This window comes from Oratosquilla oratoria, chromosome 9 (assembly GCF_046742065.1).
Source record: "Oratosquilla oratoria isolate Oo_2021 chromosome 9, ASM4674206v1, whole genome shotgun sequence".
NCBI lineage: Eukaryota > Metazoa > Arthropoda > Malacostraca > Stomatopoda > Squillidae > Oratosquilla > Oratosquilla oratoria.
Genome location: NC_134785.1, coordinates 36,150,552 through 36,160,551, shown reverse-complemented (window position 1 = coordinate 36,160,551; position 10,000 = coordinate 36,150,552).

Sequence of the window (10,000 nt, the reverse complement as noted above, 5' to 3'; positions counted from 1 at the left end):
TGTGTGTGTGTGTGTGTGTGTGTGTGTGCCTGAGTATGTTTGTGTGTTCGCACGTGCTCAAATTTCTACATATGGTTTTAAAAATATCATGTTGTGTGATGTGTCAAATAGATTAAGTCATTGTCTCTGATGGAATGGTATGATAAATATCCGGATTTTTTTACTATGACATGACAGCACTATTTTTCTCATGGTTAAGTTATGCTTATAATTTAAAGAAGACGATCAAATTTCTTCCATTTTCTCTGTTTTATTTTATGAAGAGAGAAATAGTGAGGTGGAAATAGTTAAAATGGTGACAAAATGATAAAGTAAATGAGAATAAAGATGTAAATAAACCTGGAGTAATATTGACCTTGGAGATATAATGTCTCTTTCATAAGACTTAGACATCCTTACATCATCTTTCTTTTTTCCATTGATGAATATAGTAGTAGCACTTGTTGCGTGTGTGGCATATATCTCTTACTTAAGTCCAATGCTTTTACCTCATCTTATTATGTTTATGGGCAACCGATTTGGAGTTGATGATATTCTTTATAACCACAGGAAAAGATTGACCTTGACCGTGGTGCAAGGGACTGTTTCATCCCAACATCAGTGGCAAGGAAAACGAGTACTGATATCGAGAGCGAAGAGCAACATTCCAGTTGCTTCAGTAAACAGACGGTTTACACGAAGAGCATTCGATATCATAGATAAACAAAGCGATCTCAAAGGTCAGTGACCGTAAAGAGCTCGGGAGGACTTGCTCCTTAAAATGAACGTGCCTCTGGATGTTTGCATTGTAAAACACGAAGCAAAACAGGTCCTCCGAGGCAGCCCAAGGGGACGCTCCACCGATAAAAAATAAATCTACGGTGAAATCAAACCAAATATTATAACTGGAAAGTTGTAGACCAATTCGAAGGGAACGCGCAAATTTGTGCATGTACAGCACAGAAAGGAAGAAAGAAGAAAGGAAGAAAGGAAGAAAGGAAGAAAGGAAGAAAGAAAGAAGGGAAGAAAGGAAGAAAGGAAGAAAGGATTGTCACTCCAGGATGAACTGGGTTTAAATTGTAAAAGGAGAGGGAAAATAGGTCCTCAGAGAGAAGAAATATAGAGTAGTATCGTCCCATGTACTCTACTTCCATTGAAAAGATGACGAAACATGGAGTTAACTCAATTTTTTTTATGGATTCAGTGTACTTTTTTGGAATTTTAAATACACATAAGGTACTGGTCTGGAAAAAAAAGGCTAAGAAATAATGGAACATATTAGGAATGGAAGAAGGGAAAAAAAGGAAGAAAGGAAAAAAAGAAGAAAGGAAGAAGGGAGAAAAGAAGAAAAGAAGAAAGGAAGAAAGGAAGAAAGGAAGAAAGGAAGAAAGGAAGAAAGGAAGAAAGAAAGAAAGGAAGAAAGGAAGAAAGGAAGAAGGGAAGAGAGGAGGAAAGGAAGAAAGGAAGAAAAGAAGAAAGGAAAATAGGAAGAAAGGAAGAAAGGAAGAAAGGAAGAAAGGAAGAAAGGAAGATAGGAAGAAGAAAGAAAGGAAGAAAGGAAGAAAGGAAGAAAGGAAGCAAGGAAGAAAGGAAGAAAGAAAGAAAGGAAGAAAGGAAGAGAGGAAGAAAGGAAGAAAGGAAGAAAGGAGGAGGGGAAGAAAGGAAAAAAGGAAGAAAGGAAGAAAGGAAGAAAGAAAGAAAGGAAGTAATGAAGATAGGAAGGAAGAAAGAAAGGAAGAAAGGAAATAACGATAAAAGGAAAACAAGGAAGAAAGGAAGAAATGAAGAAAAGAAAAAACGAAGATAGAATAAAGGAAGCAAGGAAAAAAAAAAGGAAGAAAGGAAGAAAGGAAAAAAAGAAGAAAGGAGAAAGGATGAAAGGAAGAAAGGAAGAAAAGAGGAAGGAAGAAAGGAAGAAAAAAAGAGAGAAAGAAAGGAAGAAAGAAAGAAAAGAAGAAAAGAAGAAAGGAAGAAAGGAAGAAAAGAAGGAAAAGAGGAAGAAATAAAGGAAGGAAAAAAGAAAGAAAGGAAGAAAGGAAGAATAGAAGGAAGAAAGAATGGAAGAGAGGAAGAAAGAACGAAAGGAAGAAAGGAAGAAAGGGAGAAATGATGAACGGAAGAAAACAAGAAATGAAGAAGTGAAGATATGAAGAAATGAAGAAATGAAGAAATGAAGAAATGAAGTAAGGAAGAAAGGAAGACAGGAAGAAAGGAAGAGAGGAAGAAAAGAAGAAAGTAAGAAAGGAAGAAAGGAAGAAAGGAAGAAAAGAAGAAGGAAGAAAAGAAGAAAGGAAGAAAGGAAGAAAGGAAGAAAGGAAGAAGGGAAGAAAGGAAGAAAAGAAGGAAGACAGGAAGGAAGAAAGAAAGAAGGAAGAAATGAAGAAAGGAAGACAGGAAGAAAGGAAGAAAAGGAGGAAAGGAAGAAAGGAAGAAATGAAGGAAGAAAGGAAGTAGGTATGGAAGGAAAAAAGGAAGATAGGGAGAAAAAACGAAAGGAAGAAAGGGAAAAAGGAAAAACAAAAGAAAAGAAGAAATGAAAAAGGGAAGAAAGGAAGAAGAAAAAAAAGGAAGAAAAGAAGAGAGGGAGAAGAAACGAAAGGAAGAAAGGGAGAAAGGAAGAACAGGAGAAAAGAAGAAATGAAGAAGGGAAGAAAGGAAGAAAGGAAGAAAGGAAGAATAGAGGAGAGAAGAAAGGAAGAAAGGAAGAATGGAAGAGAGAAGAAAGAAAGAAAGAAAGAAAAGAAAGAAAGAAAGAAGGAAGGAAGGAAAGGAAGAAAGGAAAAAGGGAAGAAAGGAAGAAAGGAAGAAAGGAAGAAAGGAAGAAAGGAAGAAAGGAAGAAAGAAAGAAAGGAAGAAAGGAAGAAAGGAAGAAAGGAAGAAAGGAAGAAAGGAAGAAAGGAAGAAAGGAAGAAAGGAAGAAAGGAAGAAAGAAAGAAAGTAAGGAAGAGAAGTAGAAGAAAGGAAGACAGTAAGAAGGGAGAAAGGAAGAAAGAAAGAAAGGAAGAAAGGAGGAGGGGAAGAAAGGAAAAAAGGAAGAAAGGAAGAAAGGAAGAAAGAAAGAAAGAAAGAAGGGAATAGGGGAAGAAAGGAAGAAAGGAAGAAGGGAAGAAAAGAAGAAAGGAAGAGAGGAAGAAAGAAAGAAAGGAAGAAAGGAAGAAAAGAAGAGAGGAAGGAAGAAGGAAAGGAAGAAAGGAAGAAAGAAGGAAAGGAAAAGAAGGAAGAAAGGAAGAAAAGAAAAAAACGAAGATAGGAAGAAAGGAAGCAAAGAAAAAAAGAAAGAAAGGAAGAGAGGAAGAAAAGAAGAAAGGAGAAAGGAGGAGGGAAGAAAAGAAGAAAAGAAGAAAGGAAGAAAAAAAGAAAGGAAGAAAGGAAGAGGGGAAAGGAAGGAAGGGGGGAAAGGAAGAAAGAAAGAAAGGAAGAAAGGAAGAAAGGAAGAAAGGAAGAAAGGAAGAAAGGAAGAAAGGAAAAAAGGAAGAAAGGAAGAAAGGAAAGAAGGAAAAAGGGAAGAAAGGAAAAAAGAAAGAAAGGAAGAAAGGAAGAATAGAAGGAAGAAAGAATGTGGAAGAGAGGAAGAAAGAACGAAAGGAAGAAAGGAAGAAAGGGAGAAATGATGAATGGAAGAATACAAGAAATGAAGAAATGAAGAAATGAAGAAATGAAGTAAGGAAGAAAGGAAGACAGGAAGAAAGGAAGAGAGGAAGAAAAGAAGAAAGTAAGAAAGGAAGAAAGGAAGAAAGGAAGAAAAGAAGAAGGAAGAAAAGAAGAAAGGAAGAAAGGACGAAAGGAAGAAAAGAAGGAAGAAAGAAAGAAAGGAAGGAAGGAAGAAAGGAAGAAAGAAAGATAGGAAGAAAAAAAAAGGAAGAAAGGAAGAGAGGGAGAAAGAACGATAGGAAGAAAGGAAGAAAGGGAGAAAGGAAGAACGGAAGAAAAGAAGAAAGGAAGAAAGGAAGAAAGGAAGAAAGGAAGAAAGGCAGAAAGAAAGAAGTAAGAAAAGAAGAAAGAAGAAAGGAAGAAAAGAAGAAAGGAAGATAGGAAGAAAAAAGAAAAGGAAGAAAAAAAAGGGAAGAAAGGAAGAAAGAAAGGACGAAAGGAAGAAAAGAAGATAAGAAAATAAGGAAGAAGAAAATAAGAAAGGAAGAGAGTAAGGAAGAAAGGATGAAAGGAAAAAAGAAAGCATGAAAGGAAGAAAGAAAGTAAGGAAGAGAAGTAGAAGAAAGGAAGACAGTAAGAAGGGAGAAAGGAAGAAAGAAAGAAAGGAAGTAAGGAAGAAAGGAAGAAAGGAAGAAAGAAAGAAAGAAAGAAAGGAAGAGAGGAAGAAAGGAGGAAAGGCAGAAAGAAAAAAGGAAGAAAGGAAGAAAGGAAGAAAGAAAGAAAGGATAAAAAGAGAACAAAGGAAGATAGTAAGAAAGGAGGAAAGGAAGAAAAAAAGAACGGATGAAAGGAAGACAGGAAGAAGGGAAGAAAGGATGAAAGGAAGAGAGGAAGAAAGAACGAAAGGAAGAAAGGAAGAAAGAGAGAAGGGAAGAAAACAAGAAATGAAGAAGTGAAGAAATGAAGAAATAAAGAAATGAAGAAATAAAGAAATGAATAAATGAAGAAATGAGGAAATGAAGTAATGAAGAAAGGAAGAAAGGAAGAAATGAAAAAATGAAAAAATGAAGAAATGAAGAAATGAAGAAATGAAGAAATGAAGAAATAATCAAATGAACAAATGAATAAATGAAGATATGAAAAAATGAAGATATGAAGAAATGAAAAAATGAAGAAAGAATAGAGAGGGAAAGGAAGAAATGAAGATATGAAGAAATGAAGAAATGAAGACATGAACAAATGAAGAAATGAAGAATTGAAGAAATAAAGGAATAAAGAAATGAAAAAAGAAAAAATGAAGAAATGAAGAATGGAAGATAGGAAGATAGGAAGAAAGGAGGAAAGAAGGAAAGGAAGAAAGGAAGAAAGAAAGAAAAGAAGAAAGGAATGAAAGGAAGAAAGAAAGAAAGGAAAAAAAAGGAAGATATAAAGAAATGAAGAAATGAAGACATGAAGATATGAAGAAATGAAGAATTGAAGAAATAAAGGAATAAGGAAATGAAAAAATGAAGAAAAGAAGAAATGAAGAAAGGAAGATAGGAAGAAAGGAGGAAAGAAGGAAAGGAAGAAAGGAAGAAAGAAAGAAAAGAAGAAAGGAACAAAAGGAATAGAGAAATAAAGGAAGAAAGAAAGAAAGAAGAAAGGAAGAAAGGAAGAAGTGGAAGTAAAGGAAGAAAGGAAAAAGGAAAAAGGAAGAATGGAAGAAAGGAAGAGAGGAAGAGAGGAAGAAAGGAAGAAAGGAAGAGAGGAAGAAAGGAAGAGAGGAAGAGAGGAAGAAAGGAAGAAAGGAAAAAGGAAATAAGAAAAAAAGGAAGAAAGAAAGAAAGAAAAGAAGGGAAGAGAGGAAGTAAAGGAAGAAAGGAAAAAGGAAAAAGGAAGAATGGAAGAAAGGAAGAGAGGAAGAAAGGAAGAAAGGAAGAAAGGAATACAGGAAGAAAGAAATAAAGGAAGAAAGGAAGCAAGGAAGAAAAGAAGAAAGGAAGAAAGGAAAAAAGGAAGAAAAGAAGAAAGAAAGAAAGAAAGAAAGAAAGAAAGAAAGAAAGAAAAGAAAGAAAGAAAGAAAGAAAGGAAGAGAGGAAGAGAGGAAGAGAGGAAGGAAGAAAGAAAGGAAGAAAGGAAGAAAGGAGGTAAGGAAGAAAGGAGGAAAGGAAGAAAAGAAGAAAGAAAGGAACGAAGCAGGGAAGGAGAAGAGAAAAAGAGAAAGAAAGGAAAACATGAAGAAAGGAAGAAAGGAAGCAAGAAAAAAATGAAGAGTTGAAGAAATTAAGAAAGGAAAAAATGAAAAATAGAAGAAATGAAGAAATGAAGAAATGAAGTAATGAAAAAAAGAAGAAATGAATAAATGAAGAAATAAAGAAATGAAGATATGAAGAAATGAAGAAATGAAAAATGAAGAAATGAAGATATGAAAAAACAAAGAAATGAAAAAAATGAAGAAATGAAGAAATGAAGAAAAGAAAAAATGAAGAAATGAAGAAATTAAAAAAATAAAGAAAGGAAGAAATGAAGAAATATAGAATTGAAGAAATGAAGATATTAAGAAATGAATAAATTAATAAATGAAGAAATAAAGAAAAGAAGATATGATGAAATGAATAATTGAAGAAATGAAGTAATGAAGAATTGAAGAAATGAAAAATGAATAAAGGAAAGGAAGTCAAGAAGAGAGGATGGAAGAAAGAAAAGAAGAAAGGATATAAGGAAGAAAGGAAAAGAAGGAAGAAAGGAAGAAAGGAAAAAAGAAAAAACGAAGATAGGAAGGAAGGAAGCAAGGAAAAAAGAAAGAAAGGAAGAAAGGAAGAGAGGAAGAAAAGAAGAAAGGAGAAAGGAAGAAAGGAAGAAGGGAAGAAAGAAAGAAAGGAAGAAAGGAAGAAAGGAAAAAAGGAAGAAAGGAAGAAAGGAAGAAAGGAAAGAAGGAAAAAGGGAAGAAAGGAAAAAAGAAAGAAAGGAAGAAAGGAAGAATAGAAGGAAGGAAGAAAGAAAGAAGGAAAGGAAGAGAGGAAGAAAGAACGAAAGGAAGAAAGGGAGAAATGATGAACGGAAGAAAACAAGAAATGAAGAAGTGAAGATATGAAGAAATGAAGAAATGAAGAAAGGGAGCAAGGAAGAGAGGAAGAGAGGAAGAGAAGAAGAAATGAAGAAAGGAAGAAAGGAAAAAAGGAAGAATAGAAGAAGGAAGTAAGGAAGAATGGAAGAAAGGAAGAAGGGAAGAATGGGCGAAAGGACGAAAGGAAGAAAGGAAGAAAGGAAGAAAGGAAGAAAGGAAGAAAGGAGGAAAGGAAGGAAGGAAGAAAGGAAGAAAGGAAGAAAGGAAGATAGGAAGAAAAAAGAAAAGGAAGAAATGAAGGAAGGAAGAAAGGAAGAAAATAAGAAAAGAAGAAAGGAAGAAAGGAAGAAAGGAAGAACGGAAGAAAGGAAGAAAGGAAGAAAGGAAGAAAGGAAGAAAGAAAAAAAGAATAAAAGGAAGAAAAAAAGGAAAGAAGAAAAGAAGAAAAGAAGAAAAAAGAAAGAAAGAAAGAAAGGAAGAAAGGAGGAAGGGAAGAAGGGAAGAAAGGAAGAAAGGAAGAAAGGAAGAAAGGAAGAAAGGAAGAAAGGAAGAAAGGAAGACAGTAAGTAGGGAAGTAAGGAAGAAAAAAAGAAAGGAAGAAAGGAAAGAAGAAAGAAAGGAAGAACAGAAGAAAGGAAGAAAGGAAGAATGGAAGAATGAAAGAAAGGAAGAAAAGAAGAAAGGAAGATAGGAAGAAAGGGAGAAAGGAGGAAAGAAAGAAAGAAAGAAAGAAAGAAAGAAAAAAACGATAAAAAGAGAAGATAGGAAGACAGTAAGAAAGGAGGAAAGGAAGAAAAAAAGAGAGGATGAAAGGAAGAAAGGAAGAAAAAAAGAAAGGAAAAGAGGAAGAAAGAACGAAAGGAAAAAGGAAGAAAGAGAGAAAGGAAGGAAGCAAGAAATGAAGAAAAGAAGAACTAAAGAACTAAAGAACTAAAGAAATGAGGAAATGAGGAAATGAGGAAATGAAGAAATGAAGAAATAAAGAAATGAAGAAATGAAGAAATGAAGAAATGAGGAAATGAGGAAATGAGGAAATGAAGAAATGAAGAAATGAAGAAATGAAGAAATGAAGAAATGAATAAATGAAGATAGGAAGAAATGAGGAAATGAAGATACGAAGAAAAGAAGAAATGAAGAAATGAAGAAAAGAAGAAATAAAGAAGTGAAGAAATGAAGAAATGAAGAAATGAAGAAATGAAGAAATGAAGACAGGAAGAAAGGAAGAAAGGAAGAAATGAAGAATTGAAGAAATAAAGGAATAAAGAAATGAAAAAATGAAGAGATGAAGAAATGAAGAAAGGAAGAAAGGAAGGAAAGGAGGGAAGAAAGAAAGGAAGAAAGCAAGAAAGAAAGAAAGTAAGAAAGGATGAAAGAAAAAAGAAAGAAAGGAAAAAGGAAGAAAGAAAGAAAGAAAGGAAGGAAGCAAGGAAGAAAGGAAGAAAGGAAGAAAAGGAAGAAAGGAAAACGGGAAGAATGGAAGAAAAGAAGAGAGGAAGAAAGTAAGAAAAGAAGTGAGGAAGAAAGGAAGAAAGGAAGAAAGGAAGAAAGGAAGAAAGGAAGAAAGGAAGAGAGGAAGAGAGGAAGAGAGGAAGGAAGAAATGAGGAAAGGAAGAAAGGAAGAAAGGAAGAAAGGAAGAAAGGAAGGAAGGAAGAAGGAAAGAAGGGAAAAAGAAAGGAAGAAAGGAAGAAAGGGAGAAAGGGAAGGGAAAAAGGAAGAAAGGAAGAAAGGAAGAAAGGATGGAAGGAAAATAAGGGAGAAAGGAAGAAATGGAGAAAGGAAGAAAAAAAAGGGAGAAAGGAAGGAAAAAAGGAAGAAAGGAAGAAAGCAAGGAAGGAAGAAAGAAAGGAAGGAAGCAAGGAAGGAGGAGGGAAAAAAGAAAGAAAGGAAAACAGGAGGAAAGGAAGAAAGGAAGCAAGGGAAAAATGAAGAAATGAAGAAATGAAAAAAGAAAGAATTGAAGAAATTAAGAAATGAAGAAATTAAGAAATTAAGAAATGAAGAAATGAAGAAATGAAGCAATGAACGAATGAAGGTATGAAGAAATAAAGAAATGAAAAATGAAGAAATTAACAAATATAAAAAAAGAAATGAAGAAATGAAGAAGTGAAGAAACGAAGAGGTGAAGAAATGAAGAAACGAAGAAATGAAGAAATGAAGAAATGAAGAAATGAAGAAATGAAGAAATGAAGAAATGAAGAAATGAAGAAATGAAGAAATGAAGAAATGAAAAAATGGAGAAATGAAGAAATGAAGAAATAAAGAAATGAAGAAATGAAGAAATGAAAAAATGAAGAAATGAAGATATGAAAAAATGAAGAAATGAAGAAATGAAAAAATGAAGAAATTAAAAAAGGAAGAAAGGAAGAAAGGCGGAAAGTAAGAAAGGAAGAAAAGAAGAAAGGAAGAGAGGGATAAAGGGAGAAAGGGAAAAAGGATTAAAGGAAGAAAGGAAGAAAGGAAGAAAGGAAGAAAGGAAGAAAGGAAGAAAGGAAGAAAGGAAAAAAGGAAGAAAGGAAGAAAGGAAGAAAGGAAGAAAGGAAGAAAGGAAGATAGAAAGACAGGAAGAAAGGATGAAAGGAAGAGAGGGAGAAAGAACGAAAGGAAGAAAGGAAGAAAGGAAGAAAGGAAGAAAGGAAAAAAGGAAGAAAGGGAGAAAGGGAGAAAGGATTAAAGGAAGAAAGGAAGAAAGGAAGAAAGGAAGAAGGAAGAAGGGAAAAAGGGAAAAAGGAAGTAAGGAAGGAAGAAAGGAAGAAAGGAAGAAAGGAAGAAAAGAAGAAAGGAAGAAAGGAAGAAAGGGAGAAAGGGAAGAAGGGAAGAAAGGAAGAAAAGAAGAAAGGAAGAAAGGAAGAAAGGAAGAAAGGAAGAAAGGAAGACAGGAAGGAAGAAAGGAAGACAGGAAGGAAGAAAGGAAGACAGGAAGGAAGAAAGGAAGACAGGAAGGAAGAAAGGAAGACAGGAAGGAAGAAAGACAGGAAGGAAGAAAGACAGGAAGAAAGGAAGAAAGGAAGACAGGAAGGAAGAAAGGAAGACAGGAAGAAAGGATGAAAGGAAGAGAGGGAGAAAGAACGAAAGGAAGAAAGGAAGAAAGGAAGAAAGGAAGAAAGGAAAAAAGGAAGAATGAAACAAAGGAACAAAGGAAGAAAGGGAGAAAAAAAGGACGGAATGAAGAAAGGAAGAAAGGTAGAAAGAAAGAAAGGAAGAAGGAAGAAAGGAAAAAATGGAAGAAAGGAAGAAGGAGAGAAAAGATGAAAGAAAAGAAGAATGGGAGGAAGAAAGAAGAAAGGAAGAAATGAAGAGAGGAAGAAAGGATAAAGAAAGAAAGGAAGAGAGGAAGAAAGGAAGAAAGGAAGAAAAGAAGAGATTAAGAATGGAAGAAAGGAAGA